The 11,274-nt window shown below is 42.3% G+C and overlaps 1 long non-coding RNA gene across 1 annotated transcript; it reads right to left on the reverse strand.

Moving 5' to 3' along the window:
* Positions 1–225: 225 nt before the first annotated feature.
* LOC131811607 (uncharacterized) lies at positions 226–10,801 on the reverse strand. Its single transcript, XR_009346014.1, has 3 exons — positions 10,594–10,801; positions 10,070–10,165; positions 226–4,738 (listed from the first exon to the last, which is right to left on the reverse strand). It is a non-coding gene; the product is annotated as an uncharacterized LOC131811607 (long non-coding RNA).
* Positions 10,802–11,274: the final 473 nt, after the last annotated feature.

Raw genomic sequence — 11,274 nt, forward strand, 5'->3', positions numbered from 1 at the left:
CTCTATGTCCTTAGAAGACAGATTGGGATCAGGCCTCTCACTTATATTATATTACTACAGGACAACAGACACTTTGCCATAGGGAATGATTGATTAACTGGATTCCTAAAATCTAAGATTTCTGCTCAGTAATATGCCATTAAAAAAAATGAAAAGGCAAATCACAGATTGGGAGTAAATATGTGTATGTGTGCACATGGTGTATTCTACCCAGAACATGTAAAGAACTCTAACAACTCAATAATACAAAAGACACCTTTTATTTATTTTTTTTAATGGGCAAGAGATTTGAACCAATACCCATCAAAGTACAGAAATGGTCACTATACATGAAAAGGTACTCATCATCAGATATCAGGAAAATACTGATTAAACCACAATGTGATAGTACTTCATAATCACAAGAATACCCAAAATAGATCAAATTAAAAAGAGAAACAATACCAAATGTTAGCAAGGATATTGAGTAACACATTCTCATCCATTGCTGGTGGGGATGCAAAATGGGAGAACCATTTGGGAAAACTAGCAGAATGGAATGAAGTTAATCAGACGTCTACCCTATAACCTAAGTTATACTAAGTTCAACTCCTATTTACCCAAGAGAAATTAAAGCATATATCCATGCAAATATGTCTACAAAATTGTTCATAGCACTTTTATTCATGGTAGACAAAACCTGGAGAAGAGAGAAATGTGGTTAATTCATTCAACAGAGTGGGATTCAACAATAAAAAGGAATTATTTTAAAGTAGGCTCCACACCCCATGTGGAGCCCAACGCCAGGCTTGAACTTAAGACCCTGAGATCAAGACCAGAGCAGAGATCAAGAGTCATCTGCTTAGTGGATTGAGACATGCGGGTGCCCCCAAAAGGAATTTTAAATACATGCAAAAATATGAATTTCAAAACCAATGTTGGGTGAAAGAAACCAAACATGAAATGGTCTGTACTACATAATTCCATTTATATGAAATTCAACAGCAAGAGGAAGCAGTCTATGGTGGGGGATACCTGAAAAGTGGTTGCCTCTTACAGAAGGGGCTGACTGGAAATGGGCACAAGGTAATTTTGTTGGGTCCTCCATGATCAGGCCTCATCCACCTTGTACTCTTTTCTCTCCCATTACACCAGGGTACCTGTTTCAACTAGGGAACTTAGATCTTTCACGTCCCCATACCACCAACCCCATACCCAACAGTCCCGTTATTACAGTGAAAGCACTTTGGCAGCTGGGCTGTTTCAGGGGCTCCCACCATATACCCTGCAAAGCCTAAGTTCAGCTACCTTTTTAGAGCCTTCCCATTCCTTTCTATCCCACTATACCATAATTTAGCTCTTCAATTTATACTGTTTTAAGGTGCAACTATGCTTTTTGGTCCTAGCAATTTTAATAGAGCATTTTCTCCATTTTCATCTCAGCATGCAGTTCAAGTGCAAAGTTAGCACTTAACTGGTAAATATTTGTTGAGAAAGTTAACATTCATTCCTAAATACCAGAAACGTTAGAGACAGCTGCAAAGACAGATCAAATGAATCATTAATATCAAAGAAGACCTATTTGTTGGGTCCTACCCTCCAAGGTCAAAGAAGCAGTCTTTGTTTTCAGGAGCTTTGACACAAATTAAACCTGACAAGTGACTATCTGGCAACTCCAGTGGTATTGAGGGGGACTCAGGGGTTTGGTGAACAATAGAAGGGCCTACGAAAATTGTAACTGAATATGACTTCTCTCATTGTTTTGCTCCTTTCATTTTGAAATGTGGGTGATTGCCACCTTCTAGAATCTTTTCCTCATCTAGGACACATTTCCTCTGTAGGAACTTATGAGAAAACAGCCAGCTTGTTTTATAATGTCAGGATAAAATGAGAATATCAGCTAAAGCTATAACTGTGAGGAAATTGGGAGGGAAAAGTAGGGAAAAAAATGAACAAAGATTTAGTGAAAAAATACATTGGAGAATAAAAAGGGAATTCGATGAAAAGCAACTGTAATTGTGCAATTGTAATTTTTTCCTTAACTGATTAATTCTGTTAACCAGTATTTCATCAAGGACTTTCACATCTAGGTCCAGAAGTAATGTTGGTCTAAAATTGTCATCATTTTCTTACTTTGTTTTAGAGCTGGGATTATACCCAGACTCACTAAATGGGTAGAGTAGCTTTCCCACTTTTTGTCTTCAACTCTGAAACATTATGTTAAATATTTAAAGGAGGGTAAAAGGGAGGGATGGCTAACGGGCTTGAGGAAAGTTGTGAGGGTGATATGTTCATTATCTCATCATGCAGTGGTTGCGGGGATGTATACATATGCTAAAATGCATTAAACTGTATACTTTAAATATGTGAAGTTTATTATATGTCAGTTATGCCTCAATAAAGCTGTAAAAAGAAAGCCAGGTCCAGGCTCTGTGCTTGGGCTCTGAAACATGGTGGCGGTGTACTGAATTTCCATGCCAGCTGGACCATGGGAAAAAACCATGCTCTGCCCACTGCCATTGCCTGAGAAAACACTAGAAAGGCTTACCATAGGGAAAGCATTCAGATCATTCTGCTGTCAAGAAGGACAACCAAGAATATCTCCTGTGAAAAATGATAATTTCCAATGGAACAGTTTCTGGAAAGAGGCTGGATCTTTCCTCCTTCTCAGTATTTGAGAGAGTCCAAGATTCCTCAGGCTAACAACTTCAAAGCTGGTTTGAAAGGGAGGCATGTTACTTCACACTGTTTCTCCAGTGTGTACTGCTACAGTTGCTGGAATTACAGGTGCCAGCTTATAGTGAGCATTGTTGTGACAATGGAAAGGACCTGAGGAGGCTTGTAGGTTCCTTGGACCCACAACCGATTGGGGCATATGTAGGAAAAAAAGAGGGCTTCACTTAACCTTCTCTGGAGCTCCAGATGAATGTGTCCTCTCAGCCCATGTTCCTTTTATGAATTTCAAATGGATTTGAAATCACAACTTTGACATTCTTTAAGAAGGAATTACCCAAGCCAGCCTTAAATAATTTAAAGTGGGAATGAAACTTGAAGCATTATACAGAATCACATCTGATCTGTCCTGCAGCTACTGTAGGTTCTGGAAGAGATGAAGTTTATATTGTCTTTGACAAATAGCAGCTTTTGCTTATTGCTACGGTACAATTCTTGAGATATTTTCCCAGTTGGGTAACATCCCTGGACAGATGTCTGACGGCAATCGGGAAATGATGTTGCTATTACAAAAACTGCAACAGAAGTACAGGTTCCTTCCAGAGTGACTGGGTGTTTGATGCAGACCATGAAGAAAACTCCCAACCACCAGGGTCAAGAGAACAGGATAGTTTTGAGCACCTGCGCAGACGTCAGCCCCCAAGAAGGATAAGTTTCCTAAAAATGTTTCCTTAACAAAAAGCAGCATACTTTTTAAAAGGTCTAAAATTAGGGAAAGGGGGATTTTAGAAAGTGTTCCCATTTTGTGTTCTGGATCTCAGCTCGTGCTAAGTTGCTAGACAGAGCCCCTGGCCCTCCATGTGGCAAAGGATCATATCGCTCAGACAGCCACTGCAGGGATATCTGCTGCCTGTGACTCTGGAAACAAACAGAAACTCCAGTGCTCACCTGGATCAGAAGAGAGCCCTGCAGATTCCTGCACTTGCCGGCCAGCCCCTGGGGGAGTGTGCCAGATGGTGCCCTCCAAACTAGGCCAATCACGGATTCCTCCCCGGAGGAGATGTGGCTGCTGCCTCCTCTTGCGGGGGAAAATACTCTATCCATCTCCTTTGGTGAGGAACATTTGCTTAAGATAAACTGATCAAAATAAATCAGCAAAAGAAGACATATCAGGACACAGAAGTGCCAAATGACATGCTAGAAGCCTACACTTAAAGCCATCCCGCTCTCCCCTCAGCACCCCACAATGGAGCAACATGAACCACATGTAGAAGTTTTGTCATAAGAGGAAATGAGGGGGGACACCTGGGTGGCTCAGTCGCTTAAGCCGTCTACCTTCGGCTCAGGTCATGACCCCAGGGTCCTGGGATTGATCTCCACATCAGGCTCCCTGCTCAGCAGAGTCTGCTTCTCCCTCTCCGTCTCCCTCTGCCCCACTTCTGTGCTCTCTCACACTCAGTCTCTCAAATAAAATCTATTTTAAAAAGAAGAAGAAGAAGAAGACACAGTTGCATGCATGAAGAGCAAAGGCATTCTTAAAAACCCACTAATGTGACAAACTCTCCAAGCCCCATCTGGGGAAATTCCACAAACTCTCTACTATAGGAATTTTTGTCAGCCTGTGTCAGCTCCATTGAACTTATCACCAGTTCTGAACCAACTGTCATTGGGGTCTACCAAGGACAATTATCTGAAGTCAGAAAAAACCACACACCACAGAACTGAAGTCCCAGGTCGACCCCTGGACCTGATCTCAGTGTTACTCGAAGGATTTCTGTCACCATGGTCTGCGAGGGATGGAATCCAATTTGTGAAAGAGGCAGCTCCTCACACTTTGGCACACCTCAGAAAGCTCCTCAGTAGACATGAAGGTTCTGCTGTGACCAAGGGGACGGTATGGTGATGAAATACAGGAGACTGATGTTAAGGCCAGCATTAAACCCAGGCCTTCACATCAGAGGACTTGACCATCAACAAGAACTTTGTGCCTGTTCAGACTGCATGCATTTCTCTGGTGTGCTGATGCCTTCTCAGTTGAAAAGTGTGTTTGATGCCCTAGGCAGTCTTCCTTTATCAGAAGATTCCCCTGAAAATGGTAAGACTAACATTAGAATCTCCTTCTCTACAAACTATCAGAAGCATGAAGACCAGTGTCCTCAAACTGGTAATTCTTTGTATCTTTTAATATTTTTTAGTATTTTGAATTGTGTGTTTTACAAAATATATTCTATTTGGTAGGTACTTACACATAGACCAAAACCCCAAAGAATCAAATATCAGGGATTAATTATTTCTAGAAATAAGTCACTAAAGTGTTAACTTAGAAGAAATTTCAAGAAATAACTAAATCATGGGTTCCTTACCTGACAATATTGCCATTTGGTGCCAGATAATTCTTTGAGGCGGGGGTGGGGGGGCACTGTTCTGGGTGCAGTAGGATGTTTAGCAGTATCCCTGGTCTCTACCCATTAGATAAATGCCAATCACACTTCCCCTTCTCCCTTAGTTGTGACAACCAAAATTAGGTTCAGACAAATGTCCCCTTGCTGAGAACCACTGAACTACTTCCCTTGCGTGAATATTACACTTATCTCATGGTATAATATTCCATTCATGTTCTCTTTGTTTCCAGACAGCAAATAGCCATATAAATTACTATCCTTGATGGTATGTTTTATCTTTTTTTTTTTTTTTAAGGTTTGGAAGATTTGGGGGAGAAAAAAAGAAACTTAGAGGTCTGCCTGAGTTCAGAGTCTCTATCATTAGGCTAGAAAACCTAAAAGCAGGTCATTCTACCCTGTGCCTCTGGAAACACTAAGGAGGAAAAGGACATTTGCAAAGTATTTTTCACAAGAGGCTTTGTGAGCAGCTGTAACTATACAAGTCCCAAATGCTATTAGAGGAAGGGCAGGACTTACAGATCAATCCATGAAACTCGAAAGAAGAGATGCAATGCTATTTTAGAAAAAGAAAGGTAACTTAAGCGTCTGGAGACCTCATAGATTTAGTGACTACTATGCAGGCCACTGTATAAAACAACAAACAACCTTACGCCTTTCGTCTGGAAGCTTGGAGTCCCATACAGGAGCCGATGTCATGCACATGTGGCCTTTCCATACCCCATGCTCATCCTTTGCTGACTCCTGATTCGTTCATTCACTTTAGTTGGTCCATTCTGCCTGAGGAGGGCAGTTGAGAATTATTCTTCTGCCTCCACCAGGTCGGGATCTGGGCTGCTGAGGAGGAGCAGGGGAAGGACACAGCTTCTGTACCGTCAAAGTCACTAAAAGGTCTCTTGTCATCAGCTCTACATGAGTGATGAGACTTTCCCCATTCCATTAGTATAGGTCATTGGGATTTGGTGCTAGGCATGTCTAATGTTTCCTAACTACTCTATCACTGATGGGGCAGAAAAAAAATCCTGGATATTACACACCTACCTTGCCAATTATAAATCTCTAATCCAATGGCATCCAGTCTGCCGTTGCTGATCCCCAGGATGAGGCTGTTCTTTGAGGAAGTATGAAAATCCAGGGTGATATTTATATCCCATCAGACGTTGTTGCCTTTCTTGACTGACACTTAGCAAAGATAACCCTGAGTATGGGCTGAGCTCAGCCCAGCCTGCCGTCCCCCAAGAAGGCTCAAGCTCAGACTCAGAGAGGCCAAGGGCTGGGCTGGGCTTGCTGCCTATACAGTTTGGCTGCTGGTTGAGGATGAGGTATGGGTAGACCTGGCCCTAGTTTCTTTTCTGATCCAGTTCCATCCCCACCAGGTCACTTCCACCCTCTGACTCCCCGCTTCCTCAGCTGTAAGATGACCCAAGTGTAGCTTTGGAAGAAGACACACCCCATCATTGGGGCTGAGCCAAACCAGAGCACGAAATGGCTAATCCTTTCTCATCCATTGCCAGGTAAGCATTGGGCACCCAGCAGATTTGCATTTTTGGCAAGTGCCAATCTTAAATTCTAGGATAATACTATTCAAAGTGTGGTCTGGGATCTGGCACCAGTTGGCAAACTGTTTCTGGTCCAAGATAAGGTAGGCAGAAAGAACAGGAGCAAGCTCTGAGAAACGTATATGTAATATCGGGATAATTCCTCAAAGCCCCAGGACAGGATTGGTGAACTCGTCTCATTGAATAGCGTACAGAGCAGTTTGGGTGGGACTTGAATGGTGAATGCCATGTGACTCGAGCTGTATACTTGCTATGCATAGGAGGACCTCCTCCTCATGCGGCCTATCACTTTACGATCTGTCAGCTGTAATCCAACATCCTCCAATCTATACACATTATTCATTTATAATGTCTTTAAATCATTTTGACTTTTAATTACTATTTTTTAATGTAAACATACATATATTCGTAGCTCTATTAGGCAAGTAAATTTGACGAAGTACTAAAACCGGAGCGTGATTTATGGGAAAGTTACTAATGAGTCATGAATGAAACTGATACTGAAGTGACATTTACTTGCCAAACAAATTCAAAACAAAAAAATTCTTTGAGAAAGAGAGTTTTGAATTAAAAGGCTGACAGAAGCAGATGTTTGGTATTACACTATAAACATTAAAGCTTTGGGGAGCTTCACAAGGAATTGCTTCTTAGGTTGCTAAAACTAAAAATCCATTTATAATTACTGAACGATTACCAAAAGATTGCTTTGGTGATGCTTGCTTAGAAGCAGTAAGTGAAACAGGAAAAAATGGGGCTCAAGAAACACTTTCCAATCAGATGTGTTCAGAAACTAGCTATTATGATTTAAGACCAACTCATAAAACATATAATGTTGCCTATTTTTCACTGCAACTTGACAACTACAAAGATCTTGCTAAAATGAACTAATTTGAACATGATAGTAAAAAAACAGGATTCTCCGCCCCGCCCTCGCCCCAGCTTTCTTGCTAACAAATGTGCTTGGAATTTAAGTTTTGAGTAGGAATGTGTTCTGATGGCACCTCTGCAATGAGAGAAAAGCATTTTGTGAGAGTTCCCTGGATGGAGAGCTTGCAACTGACTGTAATCGGTTCACAGCTCCTGTCATGGAGAAAAGTCTTGCTATGAAATATGTCAGCTTACCTAAAACCTATGCTTAACGATGCAGCAAAAACTAACATGGTAAATTGAAGATTATTCTTTTTATAATGTCATAATATGGAAGTTGAGTCATAACTGGTACTGCATGCTGAATTAGGATCTTTATGGGGAAGAAGTTGTGTCAAGAACGACATTGTGTCAAATTCTTGCCTTATGTTTCTACAAAATAAGTTAATTTGGTTCTAATTTTTTATTTTTTTATTCTAATTTTTTAAAGTGTAAACCAGATAGTCTTGCTTATTTGTTGCTATCTTTGATTTTTTAAAAAAGATTTTATTTATTTATTTGAGAGAGAGAGCATGCACATGGAGAGGGAGAAGCAGACTCTCCACCGAGCAGAGGAGATCTGCTGGGATCACAACCTGAGCCGAAGGCAAACTCTTAAGGACTGAGCCAGCCAGGTGCCCCTCTTCAATATTTTAATGATTTTTATACTTCTGTGGGAGGAAGCATAGCAACATGTTTTACCAGTGAATATATGATTGTAAGGGAGAAATAAAAGAAGCTTGGAAGAATACAATTTTACAGATTTTTGACATGTTCCATAATTAAAAAATGACTGTCGATAAAGACTGTCAATGAAGTAGGTGATGATCTTTGTATTGCCAATCTGAAAAGTTACAAACATCCTATGAATTTGACCAAATGCTTTAAATCTTGTTTTTCATTACTAGAATAGCCTATGTAGGAAAATCATGGCTCTGACAAGTAATTTCAATAAAAGGTAGTTGACATAAAACTATAACTTCATGAAATAAATTGTGGAACTAGCTGGTGGACTGAAAATGAATTTTGAAAATGCAGCATCAGTTGGGTCATTTCTGATCAAAGTTAAAAATGAACTTGCTGAAATTAATCTCCTCTTATACTGCAATCAACACACCTCTGTGAGGTTAGTTTCTCTAAAGAGTTTTTTAATTACTTTATTTCATTGAGAGGAGTGAGAGAAAGAAGGAGAGGGAGACTCCCTGTTGAGTGCAGAGTCGGACATGGAGCTCAGTCTCAGGACCCGAAGATCATGACCTGAGCTGAAATCCAGAGTTGAATGCTCAACCAGCTGGGTCACCCAGGTGCCTTCTCTAATGAGGTTTTAAAACGAAATGTAAGAAGTCACTTAGATATACCTTAGCAAGTAATGTCATGAACCTAAATTATTTTAGATAAATTAACAAGAAGTGAGCATATTTGTAGAACAACAAAATACTACAAGTGTAATAGGGATTCTTCATATTAATCACCTATATGCATACTTTCAATGAATGTGTACGGGTTTTAAAATTATTTTTTGTTGAGCGCCTGGATGGTTCAGCGGGTTAAGCCTCTGCCTTCGGCTCAGGTCATGATCCCAGGGTCCTGGGATCGAGCCCCACATCGGACTCTGCTCAGCGGGCAGCCTGCTTCCCCCCCTCTCTCTGCCTGCCTCTCTGCCTACTTGTGATCTCTGTCTGTCAAATAAATAAAATCTTAAAAAAAATAAAATAAAACTTGCCTTTCATTATCAACAATTTGAGAGACAAATTACTTAATATTACCTCTTCCCATAACTCTCTTTCTATGCTCTTTTAATCTGGGTCAAATTTTCATTTCTGTTACTGGGCACCTTCCCTTAATTATAGGTAAAAATGTTATTTAAGGCTCGGAGAAATTAAGCTATAATAATGAAAGAGTTGATTATTGAAATCAGCGAATCTCACTGTTGGATTTAGAAGAAATATAGTTCAGTATCCTGCCCAAATTTGGGAGTTGGTTCTATAAAATCCTGAGAACAACAACAGCAACAAAAACCCCACTGGATTTAGGTTTTAATAGTTGCAGTGTTGCGGAGTAGGCTCTGGAGTCAGTCTGAATAAATTCGAGCCTTGATTTTGCTCCAACGTACTGTACGACCTTGGACAAATTACTTAAATTCTCTGATAGACAGTAGCCATAGTCTCTTCATTTGTACAGGGAGGATCATAATACCTACCATAAAGAGTTCATGTAAGGATTAAACGAGACTGCATGTGGACAATCCCTTAATAGTCCTGGGCTGGGAGTCAGTAATTGTTAGCTCTTGTCATAGTTACTGTGCAAAGCATTTTCACTGGCAGCTATCAAAGTCGACCTCTGCCACAGTTTATGAGATAGAAGGGAGAATGTTCTTAACAACATATCAGAAATGAGGACATACAGGCCTGGGGAATTAAATCACCAACTCAAAATCAGAAGCAGACAGACTTCTCATTTACGAAACCAAGCTCTTTCCACCAAGGGGTCAGCCTTCCTGGCAAATGATTGCCGGATCTCAGGAATGGGATGTTCATTCAGCCCAATCCTTACCTTCTTCAATCAAGTCTCAGCTGGCCTCCCTGTAGTTTCCATCTCTTGGTCTGGCCATGCCCTCTGACGCCAGGGAATAAAAAGGGTACAGGGAACCTAGAAACCGAAAGAGAGTGCATATTTCCCCAACTCCACACTAAAGGGCTGGAGCCTCCCCTGCAAGGGGCCACAGCCCAGACCTCCAACCCCACCCCTAGCTGCCCTCATCTGGAGATCTGGGCTTCCTTTTGTTTCCCACAACCTCTCCCCAAATTCCTGAGTCTCCCAGAAACTCCCAAGAGGAGATCAGAGGGCCAAGTGAGCTCGGCTCCTTCCAGTGCTGCCTTCACTAACAGCACACACTCCAGTAAAATAGAATTATTTTACTCCGTTCTCCAATTTACTGCAGGAGATTATGAAAGGATGACACCTAGCTTCACTAGAAATCCCTCTAGCTTCTCAGCAATCACTTTCAACATCCCTCTGTGAAAACCCACTGTTCACAGTTTCTCGCCCCCAACTCTCAGGCCTTGCAGTGGACTAACCGCTCTCTTTACGGGCAAGGGGCAGCCACCATTCCGTGCTTTCTACGGAACTGATATGAATGCCACCGTCGCCAGGTACCAGACCACACTTTGCAACCCTTTCCAACCGCCAAGACAACTCCCACCTACCGCTGCAGGTCGACTCCGCCCACTCCCCAACCGCCACGCCCATGGTTGGGCTGGCCCCGCCCCCGCCAAGCCCTTTGGTTTCCAGGTCACGCCCCCACGCCTCTATAGCCCCGCCCCAGCCCTCAGCTCCCAGTGGGCTTTGCCTTTTCGCGCATGTCCGGTGTAGGCCTGCCTGCCCGCCATTAAAAGCCGGATGGGCCTGAACATCGACGCTTCCTGCGCCTGGGCGCATCCTAGCATTCTCTCACCACAGTGGCCCAAATGGGGTGGCTTTGAAGAACTCCGCGCCATGTTTTCCCTCTCTGTGTGCTTGAGGAGCAGGAACAGGCCAAGAGAACACAAAACTGCTCAACCCTGCGGGGCTGAATATTCCTTAAAGAGTCCAAGGAAGATGTCCCCAGGGACGGGCGAAGGGCTGGCCGTGACATGGCCCCTGCTGTCACGCATCCCACTGGATCATGTGACTCCTGAAACCCATGAGTAGGTGAGTAGGAGGCCCAGGCCGAGGCGGGGTTCCCCTCCCTGCCAGCCTGGGGAGATGCATGTGGTGTT

This window comes from Mustela lutreola, chromosome 11 (genome assembly GCF_030435805.1).
Source record: "Mustela lutreola isolate mMusLut2 chromosome 11, mMusLut2.pri, whole genome shotgun sequence".
NCBI lineage: Eukaryota > Metazoa > Chordata > Mammalia > Carnivora > Mustelidae > Mustela > Mustela lutreola.